The following is a 24,871-nucleotide window of genomic DNA, read 5'->3' on the forward strand; positions in this document are numbered from 1 at the left end:
CTCGAAGCTCTGTGTTGGGTATTGAATAATAAGTGACATAGAGCGGCTCTGTTGAAGGGTTCATAATGCCCTCCATCACAGCCTGGCCAATGAGCCCTGGGAACTCAGCTGAAAACCAGCCGTCTAGGATAAATCACAGATTAAGGAATAAAAATGTTAAACCTCCGACTGACAGCCGCGTTTGAAGTTGCCTGCGGGCCCGTGTGTGCTTCATCAAAGACCCTTTTGCCCACAAACTTTCATGATATTGTCACAATGAGAGCCAGAACAAAGACTGAAGAGTGTGAGCTCGCATTTAGAGAAGAAGAGGAGAAAAATGAGGAGGGAAAGTGATAAAGACGAACCAAAGGAGAAAAATGAAGTCTAATCACAGAGCGCTCTGGTGAGTTACAGCACATCAAACCACTTCAAATTGCTCCTTCTCAAGCATACTTTATTGATGCTTCGCGAGCCGCAGTCACACACACTCGGGCTAATTGCTGATCACACGTATATATATCTATACTTTACGCGAGACATATGGTGCGACTGGGAGAAGCTGCTCTCCAACAGAAATAGATGTATCCAACTGCTTTACCAAAACACTGCCACCCCCGCTCATTCTTATCCTTCCCATCATCTCACCCACGAGGAAAATCATGGAAAACAAAATGTCAGCAATAATCCTGAACTCCTGTGAAACAGAATAGCTGAGGCCAAGCGTGTTATTTCGTAAGGAGAATGCACGTGAGTGCCTCTGGGAATATGACGAGCCCTGTGGCAGCTCTGGCTCAGGCCCAGCCGTCGCTGTATAGACGGTAACCTGATAGTAATACCTCTGGTCTGCCCCCCCCCCCCCCCCCCTCGCTGAGTCAAAGGAGGGTGCCTGGACCACAGTGGCAGTCTAGCATCTCACAGAGCCATGAGGATTTATAAAGGGCCCGACTGAGGTGGCTTCCCCCTGCAGCATCGGTAGCAGAAACTAAGGATCTGTGTTTTTGTGGAGACGAGAGAGAAAGAGATGGAAAGGAGACAGAAAAGCCGATAACATCTCTGCCGATAGTGAGACGGGGATTCCCTGGCCTCTCTCCCAGACGTCTGCCTGTGTCTGCAAGACAACTAAAGCTCCCTCGATGTGTTTAAAGCTTCTCAAATAAAAAGTACCTGAGAGAAGAAGGACTTTGTGGTCCGGGCAATGAGCTGCCTATTAGGCTTTCTATTGTTGGAACTCTGAAAGCCTCAGGTCGCCTTTTTCAGACGTGCAGCAGGGAAAGCCTTTCTGCTCCAGAGCTCCGGAGCAGTTATGTTGTTAGCATACCTGCCGAAAACATTCTCATTTAGCCCAAGGTCTCTGGGAATCATAGAAGAGTTCCTTCATGGGGCCTGGCAGCCAAAGACAATGAGGGTGAAGTTGAAAAGTAAATGATCGGTTTGCATGTAATGTCCTCTTAGTAAGTGCTACGTATAACAAAACACTGAGGATAAATCTTTAAATGTAGCTAACTTTAAAACTAAATCGTCCTCCATTCTATCTACTGCTGTTAATATGCAGGTTTCCTGTTTTATGCCAGCAGGGGAAACAAAATGTATGTTTTTTTATATAGTTACCATGCACATCTATGGCACGAAGACACTTTTGGAGAAATCGGAGACATACGTAGCTTTCCAGAGTCAACATCTTTATGATAATGCTGCGGCCACGAGATGTTTTAATGTTGTGTTAACATGCAGCGGGACGGCCTTCCAGGGATACATTAACACCACGCCACCCAAAGCTGCACAAACCCGCTTGCACCTCACACCGATGAGGCCATTGTTAGCTCACTGTGAGTGGATCACTCCCATAATCTGTGAAAACATCCGCCACCACGGTACCCTCTCTATCTGTTGTATTTACTCGGAACACCAGCGTGGCTCACTGGGAGAGGCTCTGTTAGTTTAGCCCAGCTGCACAAGCCCACTTACTAGATATAGACGGGGGCTTTTCAAAAGCCATCCGTCTACCCCAAAAAAAAGAGAAGAGTTAGATTTCTTACATTTTACTACAAAGTGGGACTATGTTGTGTAGAATTGTTTTGACAAAAATAAGTTAATTACCTCTCCTGGCCTCAAGGAGAACCTGGAGGGCTAATGCAGATTAGAAACACATTTATCTCCCCCGTATCAGTGGTCATTTTCAGCCTCGGTGCTCGTCTGGGAGCTGATAGCATCTCGCAGACTGTCAATCTCGCCTCCGACATCAGATGGAAAGTGAAGCAGATTGGCAGATGAAGCCACACTCTTTTGAGATCCCCGCTGCTTTAAACTCTCCCATCTGCGTCAGCAGTCACACATGGTTCACATAACAAATCCCTTTCTTCTTCCTTGGCAGTTTAGGGCTACACACAAACACGGAAATGAGATATACACTACTGTTCTGAGGCTGAATCGTGAGGGGTGGGCACCGACTTTCTACTGCAGAGATATAACCAACAGATAGCCATGAGAAACCACAAGGGGCCATTTAAACCAAAACACATGGCACACACACACACACACACACACACACACACACACACACACACACACACACACACACACACACACACACACACACACACACATACACACACACACACACACGTACACAGACTCAGAGTCAGCTGTGTTGACTGAGATGACCATTCCGTTAAGTAAAGATGGTTCAGTAAAAGATGCGACATGAAACAGGATTTCTACCACTGGGGAAGACAGGAAGTCAAACTTCGCCTCCAGGCCTGTTTTATCTATAAATGAGACTCTTTCTTTCCTTGGATGGATACATTTTCCTGTTTTTGTAATCAGTAAATTTGACATGAATAAGCTGATTTATTACACCTTTTTTCATCCCTTTAGATTTGCAACTTTCCCTAAATGTAAAAGCAAAAAAAGGAGAATCTGATGAAAAAAAGCAAAACTGAATGAAAAAAAACAAACAGAATAGGCAAAGTTAAGGTCAATTTCAGACAGTCTGACACTCCCCTCAAATTACAATGTTTAACTTTCATTTATACAGAAGTTTGTTATTACTCCACCCCTTCACTTCACCCATACACACCGCCCGTTCCTCCAGCCCAGCCACCTGTTTGAGCCCTATAAAAAGTAAGTGTATTAACCTTGAAAAGTGTTTATGTGCACTTGAAGAGTTTGTGTGAACAAGCCGCATCTCCCCCCCCCCCCCCCCCCCCCCACTGTGTGACTATATAATCAGACCTGCTGCTCTTTCTCTGTTTGTTGCACAACTACCATCCACTTTGATGAGAAAAGGGAAAATGAGCAAATGGAGACAGTCGAGAGCTTTTTAAAGAGATGCAGGCAGATCAAGAAAGACACTTTAAAAAGGAAGCTTCTGGCACTGACTGAATATGAAGCAGTTGCTCCATTATTTGTGCCATGAATGAATAAGTCCAATGCGGCAGATTTGTTTCCAGAAATTAGAATTGATCGCCTGAGCTTACATTCCCACGCAGTTTAGACCTACATAACGGCATAAGTGAATGTGTATGCTTGTATGCGATAGTTTTAGTGTGTGGGTGGCTGTTGAATATCCTTTAGGTCGAGGAAGTTCACACACACACACACACACACACACACACACACACACACACACACACACACACACACACCCTTTCTCTAAAACAGACTCTGTGAATGTTTGGCTGTGCCAGCTGTGTGAGCTCGAGGCTGGGTGTGGGGTGTATACAATTGTCCAACAGACTGCATGGTGTGTATACACATAGTCATAAACAGAATCTGCAGCAGGGAGCGCTGATCACCTAGATGTGCTTGACCTTATGACCCCGGGGCTGAGTTGTTATGCCTTTGCCAAAACTATGCGTTTTCTTGGCAGCGTACGGCTCGATGGAACACCGGTTGCCGGGCGTTTGGGAGTGTGGCGGTGAGACGGTGACACACGTGCTGACGACATTTCCCTCAGTTTCATTCATTGTTTACGTTCTTGTGTGGAATATAAATTATCCAAAAAGGCTGTTTGTGCGTCTGTGCATGCAGGAGTGCAAACTGTCTGAATTTCAAGCTGAGAAAGAGAGAGAGACCAACAGAGACCAAAACATCTGCATTCAGATATCAATACGAGAACAGAGTTATATGCGCGCTGCCAAAAGTGGGAAAACTCAATCTGCGTTGCCAGTTTGTTTGGTGAGGAGCTTCTTAAATATCTTTAGAATAAAAACAGCGAAACGACAGCAATGACAGCAACGCCAGCAACGCCCGAGAGAACAAAAAACAGCTCACCTGGATTTTCAAGGCCGTCATACCACACAGGTGAGGCAAGCAGTGCTTTTAAAAACATTCAAGGCACTGTTTTCATAGGCTGACAGTTTTACCTTCGAACCTGGAAGGATTTATCACTGGGAGGTCAGAGAGAGAGAGAGAGAGAGAGAGAGAGAGAGAGAGAGAGTCTGATAACTATATTATCCAAATGCTTCCTTTCCTTTTCTCTTCCGCTGTATACGTGTACGTGACCGGATGGAAATGCGCTCATTCAGCTTTCGGCTCCCAAAGAACCGAGAAGCCACTGTGAACTTCTTGAGCAAACACTCTGCAGCGAAGAAAAGTTGGAACAGTGAGGGATGAAGATCTCGCAAACATGCCCGTTTGAACCGGAAATATTCAGCCGGGGTCTGAGCTTATAGCCGTTTGAACCAGGGACACTAGAGACGACCTGGCAAATATGTGTGTTTGAAGGCCAAACAGTGCTGAAGGCAGAGCTCCCATGGGGAATCTAACAGTAGAGCCTGATAGTCGGCTGCTGCTGACTCTCCGCTATGCCGACAGTTTAAATAGAGAGGCACAATACGCTCAGTCATCGAGGAAAAGATCCCCTCATCCCCGCTACCGAAGAAAAGGTGCCATTTCTAACTCAACTATGGCTGGAAGACGATGCATTCTTCCGTATCCATGGTGACCGAGAATGCGCTATACACATGCTGTACATACACAAACCCCACACACTGAGCAACACGGGGAGAAAGGTATTCATTATCCCATTCTTCAATGGCATGAGGTGCCAGGTTCATTGACAGACAGAGCTAATTAGAGAGGCATGAAAGTTTAGGCAGCATGTGACTCCTCTGACCCATAACAGAATCTGTAGTGTTTGTTGGGTCAACTGAGGACATCGTCTTTTTTTTTCATATCAAGTTTCACCCTATTACATCGCAAAAACAGCGGCCGCTTCAAATAAAACCCAGTGTTGTTTCTTTGTATGAGCGGCTGATTATTCCAAATCTGAGATAACTTCAGTGAACACGGTGGGCGATGCGAGATAAAAACAGAATTTTCCTCTCTTTTTTTTTTTTTTTTTGGGGTGAAAAGTGGTGCCTCCTCTCTGAACCTTTTCAAAATGACACGTCTGTCAACGCTTCAAAATGAATACGGTCATCTGTCCATGACACAGATTGCAGCGCCACGGATGACAGTCATCAGTACTCCTAGACAGAGACTTTGAAGTGAGACCACAGCGCTGCTCTTTTACACCCAGTTCTCATGGCTTTCCCTCTAAATAGAGCATGACATCAGACTCCGCGCAGGTCTACCGGCCCGAGCCCAAAACAAATGTGTCCAAACAATGCCACATCTGGAGCGAAACGCAGAGGAGAAGGGGAAGAGCAGGAATGTAGCGGAAAAGGGTTTGAGAAAGGGAAAGCAGTCCTAAAGCTGTTTAGCTCTCGGACCCTGGCCAAGGCGTCTGGGGATGTGCCTGAGCTATAATTTACTAGTGATTTTCCTTGCCGCCCCCCCCAAAGACCTATGTCACTACTGCAGACCCGAGCGTCGAGCAGAATGAATACAGCAACGTCTGTACTGGTCTATTTGAATCCCAGCAGAATGAAAAGTCCACTAGGTTCCACCAATATATGGCGTTATTTATTTTTTTAAATAAATAGCAAACACATTCTTTATATTTTTGACCAGAAACACAAAAAGAACGTGTCCCGTGCACGCTAAACTCTGCCTTTACGCTGGACCAGCATCCATATATACATAGCATAAAACCAGCCAATCACAGACGGACAGAAAGCGATTCTGATTATCCCAGCGAGCGCGCGGCTGTCAGCCGGCCAACACATTTTCGTTTGCTCGGATCAATATTCTCTGTTTAAAATATAACGTTTGCCGACTGCGTGCTCAGAAACGGATCCTACAGATAACCGCTAACCGCTGCGATACTCGACTTCCAACACCACCACCTCTACGTTCCAAAAAGTTTGCAGAGAAGCTCAGAGACATTTCTTGTTTGATTTGGCTCATTCTTCTGACTTCTCTGTACAGATGCAGGAGGAGGTCTTCAGAAAAAGTCCTTTCAGGCAGCCTGTTCTTGTTGTCACTGTCAGAAGCAATCAGAGCTGCTGGATCTGCATTCACGCAGCAGAAGGTAAGTATTCGGGCCAATTTTCTGCCTGTTGGATAAAGTGTCTAATAAACACATGGCAGCTGATTCCACTATCATTTGTCAGAAGACGCATAGCACACAAAATACTTGGACTTATAGTCGGGAATGCATAAAATGTGTGCACCAACACATTTACATACACAGTTATGCACAAACACGACCAGCCTGCGAGCGGATTTTCGTCAGATCGGAGGCGTGACCCGACAAACAGAGACGCACTGGTATGGAAAATATGCTGAATGTGACCCGTTTGAAGGGGAGGACACACATAGGGAGGTATAGGAGGAGGTGGGGAAGCAGCGAAACGATGGAACCAGAGGGACTCTCCCACGAGTCATGTGTTTTACATCAGCACTGCAGTGAATCTGCTCGTCTGAAGAAAAGTCATTCTCCGAATCCTATTTACAGGCCTGCCTCTAGGTGCGGGCTGACTAGGTGGTCGGTAAGAGCGCCACCAGCTGGAGGGGGCATCAGATTCGGGAACTCTTCATACTGTCTACTATCTACTGTCTGTATCTTAACTTGGCTTTGTTGGCCATGGAAACCTGCTCACAAGAAGCATAATGAGAAAGAAAGCTATCGATGTTTCCGTCATCAGCTCTACCAAACAAATATCTATTTAATTTACACCACAATTTGTTTTACTGTAGCAGCCAGACTATAGCTCATTAAATTTTGCGGCATGATCCTTGATGCAGATATAAACATGGCAGCGCCAACGCCGAAATACAAAACATGTGAGGGTTACTTGCTCTCACGCTTAAAGTCGAGCTGAAACAGCTTTTCAAGAGCACCTAGCTTCCGTACGATCAAATAAAAGATCGTTCAAAAGATTACTTCACGACCGAGATTGATGGTGAGATGTCATATTAGTGATTGAAGTTATGTAAGCACGCGTCATATTTCCATTTCCATGAGGAAAAAAATTGGAGTTTGAGTTACAAAATACGAAGAAATAGATATATTTTCCAATTTTTTTAGGCATATGTTGTTTGGGCTTTTTTTCCATTTCAGCTCGACTTAAACTGACAAGACTCATATAAATAGAGAGCGTTTCAAATACTGTTTAAAGAACACAGACCTATAATTTTGGTTATGGTCAGTTGACACATAAAATGTTGATTTTTAATCATGAAGGCAACTCTTCAATTATGTATTTTAACTGCAAGTTATATTGGCGAATAAATTAAGGTTTGGCCTTCTGCTGTGTTTGTATATGAAAAAAAGATGGTTTCACCGCCAAGTCTGGGAGCAAATGTGGAGAGCCTGTCAAATTAAATCTGAATCAGATTATTAATAACACATTCAAAACATATGCTAATCAGGTACGAACACTTTCAACCAGTTCTCTTTTAAGATTTTAAGGAACATATGATATCGCAGTCTTTTCACAGCTTAGTAGGATTACAATTTGTGTTTCTTTGATCATTCAATCTGACAATAAGGTTAATTTGTTGCCTTTAAGGTCATTTAAATAAGGCAAAACTTTTATATAGACTGCTGAACGTCATTGACTTTATTGGAATGCAATTCACAAATTATGATTATGGGAAAAATGTTATTTCACACCACAACACCGGTGATGAAGGGCAGATTAAACCACTGACATACACATTTTCTCCTGAGGTCGAGGTTGCTGTTTAGCTTTCACCATCGAAGCCAAATGAAAGACAGGAGTGAGACAGAGAGGGCAGAAGTCGTGACCCCATTACTCCACGTGGGAATAAAAGGATCAATTACCTCCCTGGTCTTATGTAATCTCAGTGACTGGTCTGGACAGTACCTGCTGAGCTCATAATAAACCACCCTTAGAGCCATCATCACGCCCGTTAGACACAGAATTAGATTTAATACTACCAGTCTGGTTGAGGGGTTATGAATAATATTCTTTAATGAGGTAAGATGAAAATGTGTATTAATCGCAAAAAGAAAAGAAGGGGTCTCTCCTTGGAGTGCTACCGCTCTGTCTACGCTTACTCTCTGGTTACAGTGAGGTCATTCTGCCTGCATACGTATATATTTTGGACGTAGTCTAGAGTAACATTAACGGGCAGTAGTGTGAGAGGCAGGAGGTGGTAGCGGGGGTCAGGGGTTACCGTACCAAACAGATGAGCCACCCAGTGAGGAAGTCAATAGGAGATGCTTTCCCCTGCAGCCCTAGCAACAGCAGCTGCTGGCAAACATGTGTGTGACAAATGTGCCAACTGAACCAATCGCAGGGTCTCAATCATCACCATATGGGGTTGCCACACAAACATGTCACACAAACACAGCAGCGAGGGCGGGAGACGGCCGGCGAGGGGTGAAGAGAAGCAGAGTGGGAGGTGGCAGACGCAACACGAGATAACAAGGCCGATATTGATGGGGACTCTCGTGGGAAACGCAGCAACTTAAACACAAACATCCCTAAAGCCAGACTGGTGGTCTAATTGCAATGCAGACATCCTGATTGCTTCATTGGAGTAACGATGTTACGATGACTCCCCGTTGAGAAAATCACGAGAGAGATGCTGCTGTTAAATGGACTGCAATCCAGCAGGTTTTTAAACTGTGGGTTCTATAGGGGCTTAATGGCCAGCAAACAGTCTAATGGAGGTCTTCTCCTGCCATTCTATCCCACTAAAATCCCATTTTATACACACACAGCAGATAAGGACAAAGTGGAAATGCAGGCACACAGCACTGCTTTCTTTTTCTTTCGGGTTCCTGCATTGCATAGTACCCACAATGTGTCTGAGTGACCGTTTGATTTTCCACTATTTGCTTCAAGCTTCTGTCTGTCCTCTATCTCATGCTCTTTTTGTATTTTCCTTTCTCTCTCTCTCTCAGTCTCTCTCTCTCTCTCTCTCTCTCTCTCTCCAGCTCTGGAAAGTACATTCGCACAGTTCACCAGTGACACAAGGACCGTCTCCTTCATGGCAGACCATGCTTGTGTTTTTTCAATTAAGCCGGGCTCCTGTACACTATTCATTTGGGAAACCATAATTCTCGTGGCCCAGCAGAAAAACTAATGGAAAGTCGCTTAGGTTTTTTTTTTTTTTTTTTTTTTTTCCGGGAGAGGTATCGGAAAGACCTAGAAGCATGTCTGACTAGAGGGGATGGAGAAGGGAAAAAAAGTAGGAATACTGTCTATGAGAGTATACGGGGAGGTGTTGATAGGAGGTGAAGGCCTCACCGAGAGGCATCAGGGTGCAAGAACTCGTGGGGTGAATGGGAGCAGGAAGGAGGTGAGGGAAGGAATACAGATGGATGGATTTCCAAGGGAATGTGGATGAAAGTGAGTGGGTCGCAGGCCGGATCTGATTTGCCCAGCGGGGAGGACAGATCCACTGAAATCACTTCAAAGCCTGGTGTCAGCAGATGAGTACAGCCTGTGTCGCCTGTCCTCTCTTACTTACAGCGATGAGGCCCAATAGTTGCATCCATCTGCCATTAAAAAGCAAATAAACATCCCCACACATGCCTTCATTTAACAGCTCATTTGAAATATGAAGTTAGTATACCTGCAGCCCAGACCAGCAATAAAAGTCAACACCGTGATATTAAATGTACCGAACGAAAAGCAATTCTAGAAAAAAAGCAGAATGATCGGAATAACAAATTCAGTGAAGTTGTTAAAGGTTACCATCTCATAACTGACTTCCCTTCCTCCTCCTCCCAGAACGTCTCAGCCCCGATCTGACCCTCTTCCATGACTAGTAGGAGCCATTTGTCGCCATTCACATAAACCTTTCATTGAACGCTGACTCAGAGGGCGTTCAGACATAAATAGTGTCGGAAATGTGCAAAGACGCAGACATACAAATCCAAGTATATTCATGTGCATGCTCACACATGTACAAACACACGCCTACCAGCTAGTGCACACACTGCATGTGCACGCACACGCGCACACACGTGTGTGTGTGTGTGTGTGTGTGTGCCACACACGCACGCACATTCAAAGTGGGCGGGATCTAAAGCGGACAGCCCCCAAAATCACACACCCAACCACAACAATCAACAGAGGCAGACAGACAGTAAAGGAGAGCAGTGAGAGAGAGAGAGAGAGAGAGAGAGACAGAGAGAGAGAGAGAGAGAGACAGGCAGCGGCAGCAACGCAAGAAGCAGACAGTCTGAAGTCTTACCTCAAGAGTAATGCCGTGGAGCCGATACAAGGGAAAGCCTCATGACTGGAGCGGTCTCTCTCTCTCTGACTCGGCCTCTTTGTATCTCTCAGCTGTGGGCAGCGAGCGCTGAGCGGAGGGCCGCTCGGCACACTTTACAGGCGGAGGAAGCACTGGAGCCGCGCAGACCCCGGGCCCGTCCGCTCACACTCTGTCTTCTGAGGATGAAAAGAGAAGACTTCATTACCAGCTGCAGACCACGCCTCCACCCCTCCAGTCTCCCTCCTCCCAAGCACTCTCTCCCTCCCTCCCTCCCTCCCTCCCTCCCTCCCTCCCTCCCTCCCTCCCTCCCCTCCTCCTTCACTACCTCCCCGCTTCCCTTCCACACTCCCAGCCAGTAGCTCCGGGGCCTGTCCCAGCCAAGAGAGGGGGAGCAGCCTGCCAAAGAAAACCTCCCATCCCAGCGGCTGCCAGCGCTGTGCAGTGCACAGAGAGAGGGAGAGATGAGGAAGGAGATGAAGAGACAGACAGATGGTATATAGCCTATGGTTCGAATCCACAAACTCTCTTTTTCTACATCGAATGCGTCACCTCGGAGTTGTTTCAGCTGAACAGTTCTGCCAGTAAAGCACTGAGAATGTAGGAAGAGAGGTAAAAGTGTGTGTGACGTAACAGAGGTACAGTGTAGACTGGACCAAGTGAAGAGTGTGAGACAGACAGACAGACAGACAGGCAGACAGGAAAAGACAGACACACTCAGAGAGTGAGGGAGAAAGATGGTTGACAGTTTTAGAGAGAAAAGTAAAAAGAGACATTTTGAACCAGGGTTTGTTGGGAGTTCTTATTAAGACTTCCTGTATGAGCCGTCACATCAAAAGGCTGCTGTGTTGGAGGGTGTGGGGACCGGGTCTGTCTCTGTGTGTCTACAAACCTGTCTCACCAACTCTCCTGCGAATGGCTAACATCATCGACACCCAAAATAAGGATGACAGTTTTTGTCCATCACCAGACCGTCGTCTCCCCTCGCAGCCTTTTTTTCTTCTTACGCCAAAGTGAACTCTCGCACCCATCCGATGGTGAAAATAGGCATAAAAGCGCTAGCTGTTTACTGTCTGTAATTATGACGGGCTGGGTATGCTCAACCCAGGCGAGCTCTGCACCCTGCCCCGAATGCCACCACACTCACAAACCTAGCTCTGCCAGGTTTAAACCGAGCCATGGCGCAGACAAAGAGGTGCAAAGTAAAAGAAGAGTAAAAAAACTAAAAAAAGTGATGTTTAAAGATCAACTTGTAATTAGGAAAAAAAAAAAAGTGTCGCCAAAGGGCAATCCAGTCCACTTAAGAGAGAAACAGACACAGAACAGTATAGTCGAAGCGACTTACTGTTACGGGTTCACTGCAGGTCAAACTGTGTCGGCACGAAATGGCAAAAATGTATGTTCAAAATGGGGAATCTGAGAGAGCTCATTCGCTGCCAAATGCTGTGGGCAAGGTTCCAGTTTGTAGAATGATGGTTGGGCCCTGAATTAGAAGGAGACACCGCCGCAGCACATCACTACGTCCACCGCTGCTGCATATGGTGTCCGCCTGCTTGAAGCACTTTCACAGAAAAGACAGCCCTGACTTTACATAAAGTTACACAACATACAGCCGTAGTTCCTCGATTGCTCAACAGGAATAAGCGAACGAACAGAAAAATACTGCGTTCTTGAACATGAAATAGAGGTTTGCAGGAAACGATTTCGCTCCATTCCAAGGAGAAAGGACTACAAAGTCAATGGGATTCAATAACAACAAAGTGAGCAACTTTTTATTGGCAGCACATGATGAGTTAAGTGGGGATCATACAGATCTCTGGCGATCTCCCACACAAGCATTAACACCTACACAGACCCTCTCTGTCATATTCGTGTCACATTTAGTCCACAAAACAGCACTTAGGGTTACGAGCTGCCTTCATTGTAGCCTGTGAAAGCTCAGGCCCGATGTCGGGACTCGGGACCGTTACCAGGGATGAGACAAACTCATTTCGGCGCTCTTTATTGCTTGGCAACAGTGTTCATCAAAACCAGAGCCACGGACAGACGTCCTGTGGTCTTTTTGTGTCTTTAATCCGGCGTTTAAGTGACAGACAAAACTAATCCAACATCTGAAAGCTGCTGTTTGTTTGCTGTCTTTACTGTGTAATTAAGTGTTGTCATTACCGTAACGATGGTAAATAGGTAAAAATAGCACTAAGCGTCCATATAATAAGGAAAATTAGAGCAGTAATGACAGGCTGTCAGCCACAGTCAACAGCAAACGATGCGATTTGTGTTTCAGGATTTAAAACTGGGATTTAGGACTGAGGTGGAATTTACTGCAAAGACACAATATTCTATCCGGCCACTAGGGGTTGAGTTGAGCTGTCATGTACATACAGTCCATTTACAGACAGAGATGAGGCAACGTTTGACACTAGCCTCCTGACACAACACCCTGTTTCTGTTTTGTACCTCTTGTGCCTCTTTTGAGTTCATAACTGAGGTTACCGTACCGTGTTGCTTTTTATTTATTTATTTTTAATGGAGGTTGTTTTTTTATGAGGAATTTCTCCCCATTGTATTTCAATCGTGCATTTAATCTGTTGTAACACACATACATCATTTCTGTTGAGCACTGTTTTTGTACACTGAATTCATTCCAAAGAGCCAAACAAACCCAGACTGCATGTGTAATGAGAAGGCCATGTGTGGCTTGGTGCAAAAACTCTGGTTATTACAAACACCAGATTTCAATGAGAGGTCTGAAGGCTTATAAAAGAGGGCTGCATCACGCCAGACATTGCCAAATGTCCTCTTGGCGGCCTAAAGCCTAAAAGGACAACATTCAATATCAAAGTAAGGGGATATAGGGATTCATTTCTAAACAACGCTCGGTTAAAACAGCCTTTATACAGAGCAGGCTGGAGGAAGAACAACACCATCATCTCACTGCAACTTCAGCTTGTGGAAAAGCCAAAACACACCGCCTCTGTGATTGGATTTCAAAAGCCACAGGAAAAAGGTCTGACTGTCAGGCACACATTTGGCAAAACAACCAGGCTGGGTCGTGCCAAAAGGAAGTCCAATGTTATAGCCCAGAATGATACTTCCTAACGCCAATAACTGCACAAATAGTTTCTGGTAAAATCACGAGTAAATTTAAACACAATAGGACTTAAAGTTGATGTAGTGAGACAATTTACAGTTGGATACCAGCTGGAATCATATTAGGCTTAAGGATTCAATCATAGGTTGTTGTGAAATTGAAATTTCACTCTTAACGACCTGAATTGAAAGCAGAGTCAAGGCAGATGGAAAGAGAGGGGATTTTCTGTGTTCTTGAAACAGAAAACCTTTGTGAGATGTATCAAAGTGAGTGAACCTAAGATCGACTCAACATTTCCATGATGAATATGGAGATTGTTTAAACGTGACCCCCGAGGCCTGAGCATATCAGGATGCCAATGGCTTGTGTTATACTCGTCTCAACAAGTTTATTTAGCTCATGTAGGGCATTAAAAACACACTTTTACCTTTAAACCCATCACTTTGACAACCATTTAAACGGACTGCCTCTGTGGCAGAAAACGCCATATAAAAAGCCAATGCTAACACAAGGTTGTTTCATGACCTTAAGAGTATTCCAGCATCCCCCCAGGGAGTCACACCTGGGTCAAAAAACTAATTAAAAGAAAAAAAGTGCAACCTTTTGGAGGCAACGTGCAAAATGTATTGATTACTAAATATAATTCCCAAAAGATGAGTAAAGCTTTCCGACATTCACGTAAATCTACAAAGCAGCTTGTGTTTTCTTCTGGAAGATACAGGGATGCAACATTTAGGAAGCAATTCTGGACTTCTAAGGAAAAGGCATGAATCAAAGTGTTGCAGTCTGGTTCGTTGCCACAACAGAGTCATTCTTCAACGAGACTTGACAATGCTGCTTATTAGCTGCCAAAGGAATGATCAAGCCTCAGGTCTGTGTTTGTTTCAGTAATTATGAAAAAAAAGCACCGTTTCTCTGCATCTGCAACCTGATGTTGCCACAGTTGCTATGGCGATGCTCAGTACCGAGGTCGTTCCAGGTCGTGCCGCTGACACGCCCAGGGCCCCAATGACAGGTCTCCCCATCGCCACCCACACCAACACTCCTGTAACTCTCAATTAGGGAAACTGTGGGTGACTACATGTGGCGACTGTATTCCATGACTCACTGACTGCTACACACCTCAAATATCCAATAAAAACAATAATATTAGGACGTTACAGCAGGAATAAACAATACAGCATTTTGAAAAATCGTCAAATGTGTGCATTGTGCGTTTGTGCGTACTGGGACAAGGGAGGGCCCCAGTAAAAGGAGACTGTGGGTTTCACCTCAGACACAGGTGATGGTGGTCTAACACTTCTTCTCCCTCCCCTCTGTCTGTGCAGCTTTTGGGTTCTGGAGCTGCCGGGCTGAGTGGCCAGACTCAGTTCTGGAAATTTCACACCCTGGTGTGCCATTTCTGACCCAGAAAGCCCAGCGGCAACGGACGCATGCTCTCCCCCAGGGCAAACACGGGGCACCCCAGCCAGTGTAGACTTAGCAGCTTGACGATGTGTACTCGCCCAGCCATGTGGACCAGGAGTGATGATGTTCCCAGGGAAACAAGGTGTGGGGGGGTTGTCTTGGAGGAGCTTGGTGGGATGGGGGATGGGGGTTGAAGAAAAGGGAAAAGATGCACTTAGTCCTTAGTGGGAAACTATTTTCCTGTTAAAATGGTCAAATAGCTTCAAGACCCCGAAGAGACTGAATTTTCTAAAAACACTTGTTAATTGCATGTCTGAAATGGGAGGCAAACCCTGGTCTCCTGCGTGAAAGTCACGCTCATCTACCACCCTTACTTTGCTACACGTGAGTCACAATACTTGCTGCATTCATTTACTAAGCATAGCAGGAAAAACGGACTTTGTATCTGGGAAACCAGCCCATTTACTCATCATGTTCACACAGTGGAAACAGCATACCCACTCTGCTGTGCCTTGCTAGCCTGGCTAATCTGTAGCTAGCTGGAGGGGTACTGACTCAAAGTGTCATTTATGTCTGAGGCACAGTGATAAAGTGATAAAGTTCACTACTAAAACACATATAGATGTTCCCTCTCTGGGTTTCATCTTCCAGGTGCCTTTATTTTGTCTTTATTAAAGCGTCTGGATTGAAATAGAGAAGGCTGGATAGAGCCGCCATTGATCTGTAGCAGAGCCACAGCAAACCAAACACAGGGATGGCCGGCCCTCATCCGCACAAACAGGCCTTTCAATCCTTCCCCTCACTGTTGTCCCATCAATACTTCACTCTTCACGGAGACCAAAGCCACCAACTCTCACCTTCCCCTCTGCCCCTTCCAAACACACAGAGAGGTGAATGGCGTCTACTGTACCTTCCACCACTCCCCTCTCTGTGGGGTAGAACACATTTTGACAGGCCTGTATTTATGGCCGGCTGGAGTCGTGTCGGAATGAACCATGAAAAGGACCAAAATCCACTCGCTGCATGCTCATTTATATTGAGCGCTGGTCAGCTGTGTGGGTCTGTGTGTGTGTGGCCCCATGCAATGAGAATGGGGCTTGTGTGGGAGTGGAGTGATGAGATAAGCCCTCAAAGTGTGCTTGTTGCACTGTGGTTATGATATATCTGCATATCTGTACTGATGGTGCTACATCTTTTTTTAGAAGGACTACCATAATAAACACTGTGGTATTAAAATATTAACTTAGTAATTCAAATCAAGTGGGTATCTTTCACATTTATAATCTATTATGGCAAACTGTGTTTGAGCTCTCCCATGCATATATTTCCTTCGTTAGTATTTCATACTAAAACAACTGTAACTGTTGATTTGACTCATACTTCTATTAGATTCAGCTTCAGAAAGAGTTTTTGCACAGAAGGAGGACTGGATTTGGAGCTTAATCTTTTACTTTGGAATAACTTTATCATGCATAGCCGGTACAGACATAATTACAGTCACCAATAACTCCATATATTCAATGAACATATATATATGGGCACGTGAATGCAGTTTTTAAGCCAGACAAGGAAAAATGTTAACCTATCCTTTAATTATGAGCTCCTTAAGCTTTATGCAATGTTAAGCTTGCAGGAAGCCATATCGAGCCTATAAAGCAAAAAGAAAAGGTCACAGGCTTTAAGCAAATGTTTGTGACTCATCTAATTTGAGACCAGTGTTTTATGTGTTTCTGCAGAATGTCATTTATAAATTGTTGCACTGAAGCGACTTGACAAGTCCTGCCATTATCTGCTGTGTTGGCCACAAGATAACCTTAAATGACTGTCGCATCACATCAAATATAGAAATATAGAACAGGAGGAGTCCAATAACGGACCAGTGCCTTGATTCTCCAACTTAAAAATCCATGTTTGTAAGACTGGCCTTTTTTTTTTTTAAACCCTCTGTGTCAATCTGTCCTTCGGTCCACAGAGACACACACACTGCACGCATCACCCCATGAATCCTTCAGAGTGCACTGTCTCAGTGGGTGTGTCGTAACAATGGGAGCTGGGGTGAGCTAAGGCAGACTTCTCTGGTCCTTCTCCACATAAACCTTTAATATGAGGCCTCCTCAGCAGCAGGCCGCCATCTGAAGGCACTGTACCCTGTAATTGACCTTAAAAATACTTTCCGTGGAGGTCGGCAGCCATGTCATTGGCCTTCGGCCCAAGCAGCGGCCGCATCTCACCAGCCCAGAGGAGCCTGGGAAGGCCTCGCAGGGTATATTTAGTGGCCCTGTCCTTTGAGTGGAGCAGGAGATGCAGATAATGCCAGTCTGTATATAAAACCACTCCACCGCCCACGAGTGGGCTTCTCAAAAGGCACATTTCCCTCTCCCATGGGGATGCGTTTCCTGAGGTCAGAGGTCGGCTATATGCAAGCCAGGTGAATGTACAAACACAGGAGACAAAAACCAGAATGCACCTCTCCTACGGAGGAGGGACGTGCCAACTTGTTATTGTTACACAGGGAGAGTTGGAGAGCAGCACACAGCTGTGACATCACATTACATTACGATTGTTGCAGTATTATTCACCGGTGACCAGAGGATACAAACTTAGCCAATCAGTGAGCAAATGTGATAAAATTGCTCGCTTTCTGTATCGATGCTGGGAAATACATATTTAATGTATCCTGAGTGACGTATGTCCACCCCTGATGATATGGATCAGGACGCCTCCGTGTGTATCGCCAGTTCAGGAGTACCACCTGGTAGAAGGAGGGTGGGGGCCTCCAAAGAGGAGGGGAATAATCTAATAAATGAATTCATGTGATGACATCTACTGTCAGCGGAGGGTCAAATGCCCCCCAATTTAATGTATAGATAAATCAATGCTCATTCTACAAAATGTCAAATTGTAAGCAGCTCTGCTGACCTACGATACTCACTGCCGGTGAGGTTGAACCTGTGCAGGTAGATGTAGCTCAACATTAAAAAACTACGTTAATTGACAATAATGTAACACCAATTTGAAGCTCCATGAAACTTGAATATTGTATTAAAGTTATTTGATTAAAAATCCATCCGGAGGCAAATATAGTTACTCGAGACAAAGAAAAGTGAAAGGATTGAAATATAATATTCAGCGTCAACTCGCTGGTGCTTTATTTTCCATCAACACATGCATTTTCAGAGACTGTGTGTAAGTGAGTTGCACGTTTTATTGAGCAATCCATATGTGTTCTTAGATTAGTGTGACCATTTCTACTCGGAGTCCAATAACTGTCAACAATGTCTTACTGCATGAACACACATAACATGCTTGAGTTAAGACTGGTGTTATGATGACGTTTTATTGGTTATTGTGATGAGTGAACTGTTGCTGTACACACACACCCTCTTACCCTGAACATTCACATCAAAGAGTGGGCGTACCCATGGAACTGTACCCGAGGGATTTCCAGAGGAGTTGCCAGTTCTGAACCCGGGGAAGTCCAGGCAACATATTTCACATCTAATGCAACACCTAGGGAGACGTATCAGCTATTTTAGAAGTACCACAACCCTGTTTTAGCAATGTATCACTAGGATTACCACCTCTTGGTCGTATGCCTCCCTAAACCAGTAAAGTTGCACTTAACAACCATATTAATCCAAAATGTCAGCACTTCATCCTATTATCCTATTAGACATTTGTGTGAAAATGTCATATTAATACATGAATTCTTGAGTTACCGCATTTTCTGAAAACACAGTTGTGAGGGCATTTTCTCTGTACCTGATGCCTACAGTGTACGATTAAGGCAAGGCAAGGCAAGGCAACTTTATTTGTATAGCACATTTCATACACAAGGCAGACTCAAAGTGCTTCACATCATAAAACAAAGTGAGAAGAAAAAAAAGAAGAAAAAAAAGAATTAAAAGAAAATAATAAAAATTTTAAAAATGCATTACAGAAAGAAAATAGAATAAAAACATATTTGCAATAATTAAAAACAGTGCAGACATTAAAAGATTTAGCAGAAAGCTATGGTGAACATAAAAGTTTTCAGTCTAGTTTTAAAAGTGGTCAGAGTTGGGGCAAGTCTTACATCTTCAGGAAGTTTATTCCAGCCATTTGTTGCATAGTGACTAAATGATGCTCTCCCGTGATTGTTGTTTACTCTGGGAATCACTAACAGATTGGTCTCAGAAGATCTTAGTGGTCTAGAAGGCTTATGTAGTGGGAGCATATCAGTGATATACTTCGGTCCTAGACCATGTAGTGATTTATATGTGAGCAGGAGGATTTTGAAATCAATCCTCTGACATACAGGGAGCCAATGTAAGGATTTAAGAATTGGTGTAATGTGCTCACATTTTTTGGTCTTTGTAAGAACTCTAGCAGCAGCGTTCTGAACAAGCTGTAGCTGCCTGACAGTTTTTTTCGGAAGACCTGCAAGGAGACCATTACAGTAGTCTAGCCTACTAGTAATAAAGGCATGTACAAGTTTTTCTAAGTCTTGAGCTGACATGAGCCCTCTAAGTCTTGCTACATTTTTTAGGTGATAGTAGGCTGATTTTGTTACTGATTTAACGTGACTGTCGAAATGTAAATCAGAATCCATAATAACCCCAAGATTTCTGGCTTTGTTTGAGGTTTTCAGGGACAGAGAGTGAAGGTGTTGAATTACTTTAAACCTTTCTTTTTTAGCACCAAAAACAATTATCTCAGTTTTGTCCTCATTTAGTTGTAGGAAGTTTTGGCACATCCAGTCTTTGACTTGCTCAATGCACTGGCACAGAAGATCTATGGGGCGATAGTCGTTTGGTGATAGTGCTACATAGATTTGGGTGTCATCGGCATAGCAATGGTGGTCAATGTTATTATTTTGCATGATTTGTCCTAGTGGGAGCATGTAGATGTTGAATAAAGTTGGCCCCAAGATTGAACCTTGGGGGACTCCACACGTTACATTGGTAGGTTCTGATACAAAGTCGCCAATGGAAACAAAATAGTTCCTATCTTGTAGATATGACTTGAACCAGTTTAAGACTGTGCCTGAGAGCCCCACCCAGTTTTCCAACCTGTCCAAGAGTATTGAGTGGTCGACAGTGTCAAATGCAGCACTGAGGTCTAATAGCATTAATATTGAAGTTTTGCCAGAGTCTGTGTTAAGACGGATGTCATTTACAACTTTAATAAGGGCCGTCTCGGTGCTATGAAAAGGTCGAAATCCTGACTGGAAGTTGTTGTGGCAGCCAGTTGAAGCCAGGAAGTGATTTAGTTGTTGGAGGACAACTTTCTCAATTATTTTACTTATGAAGGGTAGATTTGAAATTGGTCTGTAGTTGTTGATAATAGAGGCATCTAGGCTCCGCTTTTTTAGAAGAGGTTTAATGACTGCAGTTTTGAAGGCCTTTGGGAAATTGCCTGATTGAATGGAGTTATTAACTATTTGCAATACGTCTATTGATAGGCAGTCAAAAACATTCTTAAAAAAGTTGGTAGGTAAAGCATCAAGGCAGCAGGTGGATGATTTTAGATTTGTCACCGTTTCCACTAGAGTTTTAGAGTCTATGGCATTAAAGCTTGCCATCATTGCTGTGTTACTTTTGCCTGAACAGGGTGGTGATCCAACTTTTTTGTTTGAGATATTGATGGCGCGTCTGATGCCTTCAATTTTATTAGTATAAAAGAATGCAAACTCATTGCATTTCTGCGTGGAATGGAGTTTAGCTGGTATTTGTGTTGGGGGGTTGGTCAGTCTGTCAACAGTTGCAAATAGGGTTTTCGCCTTATTAGTGTTGTTGTTTATGATATTGGAGAAGTATGTTTCTCTCGCACTTTTTAAGACTAAATTGTAGGCCCGGAGGCTCTCTTTATAGATGTCATGGTGAATATGAAGTTTAGTACTCCGCCAGATTCGTTCAGCCTTCCTGCACTCTCTTCTCTGGGCTGTTACAACAGCAGCTTTTCTCCAGGGTGCCTTTTGCTTACCAGAAATTGTTTTAACCGTAGCAGGTGCAATGACATCTATGACATTCAGAATTTTGGAATTAAAGATGTTTACAAGATCGTCAGCATGACATGGGTTTAGAGGTGGTAATGAGGAGATGGCATTTTTAAAGAGTACATTGGCATGTTCATTGATGTACCGCTTTTTGACCTTATTTGATTCTGTTTGTGTGTCAGGAATGAAAGAAATATTAAAGAAAACACAGAAGTGATCAGACAATGAAGGATCAGTCACAAAAACATCAGAAACATGGAGACCTTTTGTGATAATCAGGTCCAGGGTGTGTCCCTTACAATGAGTAGCCTCTTTCACATGTTGAGAAAGGTCAAATGTGTCTAGAATATTAAAAAGTTCTTTTGCACCCTTGTCATTCAAATCATCAATATGAAAATTAAAGTCACCAGTTATAACTAGGCAGTCAAAATCAGTGGAGATGCTAGACAATAATTCAGTAAAATCATCGAAAAAATTTGACAAATATTTAGGTGGCCTGTAAATAATTAACAGGCCACTTAATACATGTCATCTTATGACTAGATTCACATTTAATCTGACTTATTGAGTGTCTGCTTCTCCAGGTGACACAAGGACACAAACAAGACACTCTTGTCTCTTAATGCCGAACACAACAGGTTCTTACCTTTGACCTAGACATAATACAGCATGTATCAATAAATGTTTCCATTTCCAGGTCTCCTTTCTGCAACTCATGAATTTACATCAAAACAGTGACCTTGACCACCAAAATCAAAAAAGTTCATCATTGTGTTCGTGGACATTTTTCAAAAAATATTGTGTCTCTTAAGAAATATTAAAAATATGAATATTAGATCAACCTTTTCTCTGAGCAGATACTCTAAATAATGAGACTCTGACTGGGATGAACTGAAATTCAATCCGTTACGTATTCTTTCTTTGCTGAGCCTTTATCCTCCCTTTTTTATGTTCATGTTTTGTTCTTAATCCGATGTTCAGTTAAGTTCCTTTTGTTACGTCATCTGGTTGCAGTACAGCCGTACGATGTGTTGTACTGCGTGTGTTTAGCAGTTGGTATTGTGACTGACTCATGATCCTGTTCACCTGCTGTAACCTTCCTGCTGGTTTCGGTCAGGGGCATCTGCAAGGTTATTTAGGATTTCTTTCATGAGAGGTCATTGTCGGAAATAAATCACCGCTTTCTTCTCTCTTGTAAACACTTTTCTTTTTAAAAAAAGGACAAAAACTGGAGTTAATGTAAGAACAAAAACACACGTCCTCCCTCCTCTTCCTCCGCAAACCGCTTCCTTCTGACCAAAAGGTCCCAAAGACAGAAAGCCTCCCCGGAGCCATGCACCGTTAAATAAGTCTTCTCATCTGATGAAAGTACGCCGTTTGAGCACTTTTCACCCTCGCCTCTGACAGGTGAAGTTATGGGAAACCATAGCGACATTGCTCGACTGCCAGTGGCCACTGACATTGTGTAATAGTCACACATCTGTCTCATTGTCAGTTTGGCTCAGTTAAGGGTGAACGAGAGTGCAGACGGGCCGGTGTTTACTCGCAGCGTGTGCAATCACACCTTTACATTCCTGGGAGTCGCAGGGAGAGAAGTTGTAGTCACTCGTAACTGCCTCTGCTCCTTACCAGTGGAAACCACAAGCCTTGGCAAGATTTAGCCACACCATGAGCCCGCTCCACTCTTTGGATTTCATGGCCTCCAGCAATGCACGCTAGGATCTCAACCAACAACCAGGCACTAGCATGACTGTGTCTTTCACCGATCCATAGCATTGTGCAAGTGCTGTCATGAACTAAAAAAGGATATTTTACAGCAACAGATCAGCTCTTATTATCTTCACTTTTTTTTTTCCCCTTTTGGCTTTGTAACATTACACATGCAAAAAGACACAACGATAGCACGAGGACAAAGAAAGAGGGAAAACAGTCTCAAAACGTCTGCATTCCCCTCCAGAGATGCTGCCCCTGAGTATAAAACCCGAGCCCAACAACAACAAAGGAGCACTTTTGATCCGCTGTATGAAAAGGACAGCAATAGAGCTCAACAGACCAGGGGTTCATGTGCTCACCGTGGTCACGGCGACAGATCTGCCGACCACTCCTTGCCCATCTGGGCTGCCGGTGGCGCTCCGCCTGCTCTCTGAGGACAGCGAGTTCAGACCAGTAATTTAGTTCAGATGAGGTAAAGCAATATTTCCAGATTAATACGAGCCATATTCCTTTAGAACTGTCCTTTCTTTCTTTTTCTCCTTCCTGCATTTTTTTTTTTTTACATCTTACATGTCCAAAAAACGTCTGGCTGAGGATGAAAGGAAGAAGTAGAAGAGAAAAAGAAAAAAACAGAGACATAAAGAGAGAGAGGATGAACAAGTTTTATGCTTTGGCAGACACACAGGATGGACGGTATCTGTGTACGACACCACTGTCTCTTTCATTCATTTGTTATGACCATCTCCTAACACGCAGGCTGGTGAAATAGTTTCTGAATATCTTATTTGATATGGCGGAGGGAGGCATGTCCTTTGCTCTTCACTTCACTCCTTTTCGTGGTGAGTGTCATGTTATCTACAGAGTCATAGATTTACACATGTGCGTTAAATAAGCCCCTCAATAGGTTGCTAATGAATCCTAAAATACCTGGAAGAGATTCCAGCTGTGCAGTACATGTTTAAATATGCTCAATATAACCCTGAGCACTTTCCCTTTTCAAAAACTTGCAAGATACCTTTGATCATAAAATGCATCCGGCTTTCTTAAGGACTTACGCTAAGCTGCTTGATATATCGGAATGAGATTGCTCCAACTTTCCAGTAGTTGGGATTCAGGAAGTCACAGCTGTCCCTGTCCTGCAGCTGCTGGCGGAGCATGTGACTGGTTGCATATTCAGCCCCATCCTGACGATACGGAGCGCCATAAATCACCGCGGCAGTCGGAGACAAGCAACTCACCAAATTGTTTCCGATGTGCGCTGTGATAACAGTTAACCAAATTTAAATGAGCAGTGAGACGGTTTTAAATTAGCAGGAAGAAGCTAAAACCGCACGTTAATTGGCGAACCAGGCAGCTGGCCAGCCTTGTAGCTGGAGCAGAGCCAGTTGGACCGATAATAACCTCGCAGGCCGAGGCTTTCATCAGCTGGCTATTTTATTAATGTATTTGGAAAACTGGAAATGAATCGGCTCGCTCCCAATAGTTTCTGGAACAATAGATAGATCCATAGCCCCTGTGCAGTGTTCCCCACAGTCTTCAGTTATATTCCAAAGGACATTCCTCCATTTACTTCATATACAGACGATAAGCCAAGCAGCCACTTTGGCTGTGGTTCCCGTAACCTCATAGCAGAAGTATGCTGATGAAGGACTGATGATGGACGTACAGCAATGGCACACCCCAGGGCTATGATTATTTCATGGTTTCCTTATCCTAAAGCAACCGTCCCTGTGTTGCTGCGCCGTAAGCAGCAGCTCTGGCTGGATACCACCCCCTAACCGATTCTGCTGATCATCGCCGGGCGACTCGCGGGACAAGAGTTGAACTCCTGCTTCTGCTCGCAGCGTTCCCAGTGTTGTTTCTGGAGTGTTCCCCCCCCCCCCCATATCCATCTGCCACACTGCATGACCGTGATGTCATGACTGGGCTTTCTCATTGGCTGGGCTTCCAATTGTGCCGTTCACCCGCAGAGCTTGAATGGTAGAATTGAACAGCGGGTTTGAAAGGGAACGTGAAATTAGTGGTGACTCATCCCTGGCCGCTATGTTATTATATCATTTCTTCACCAGCGATGATTTCAATCGATCTAAAGTTCCATGAAATCAGACCAAAAAAGCCAAAAGTAT

At 44.2% G+C, this 24,871-nt stretch overlaps 1 protein-coding gene across 2 annotated transcripts in view; it reads right to left on the minus strand.

Moving 5' to 3' along the window:
* znf469 (zinc finger protein 469) overlaps positions 1 to 24,871 on the minus strand; it is a 143,660-nt gene that overhangs the window by 30,961 nt on the left and 87,828 nt on the right. For both annotated transcript variants that reach the window (XM_084017758.1, XM_084017759.1), the window contains one exon: positions 10,540 to 10,736. The gene's annotated coding sequence lies outside the window, so the exon portion shown is untranslated. The remainder of the gene's footprint in view (positions 1 to 10,539; positions 10,737 to 24,871) is intronic.

Source organism: Eutrigla gurnardus (genome assembly GCF_963514095.1).
Source record: "Eutrigla gurnardus genome assembly, chromosome: 9".
Taxonomy (NCBI): Eukaryota; Metazoa; Chordata; class Actinopteri; order Perciformes; family Triglidae; genus Eutrigla; species Eutrigla gurnardus.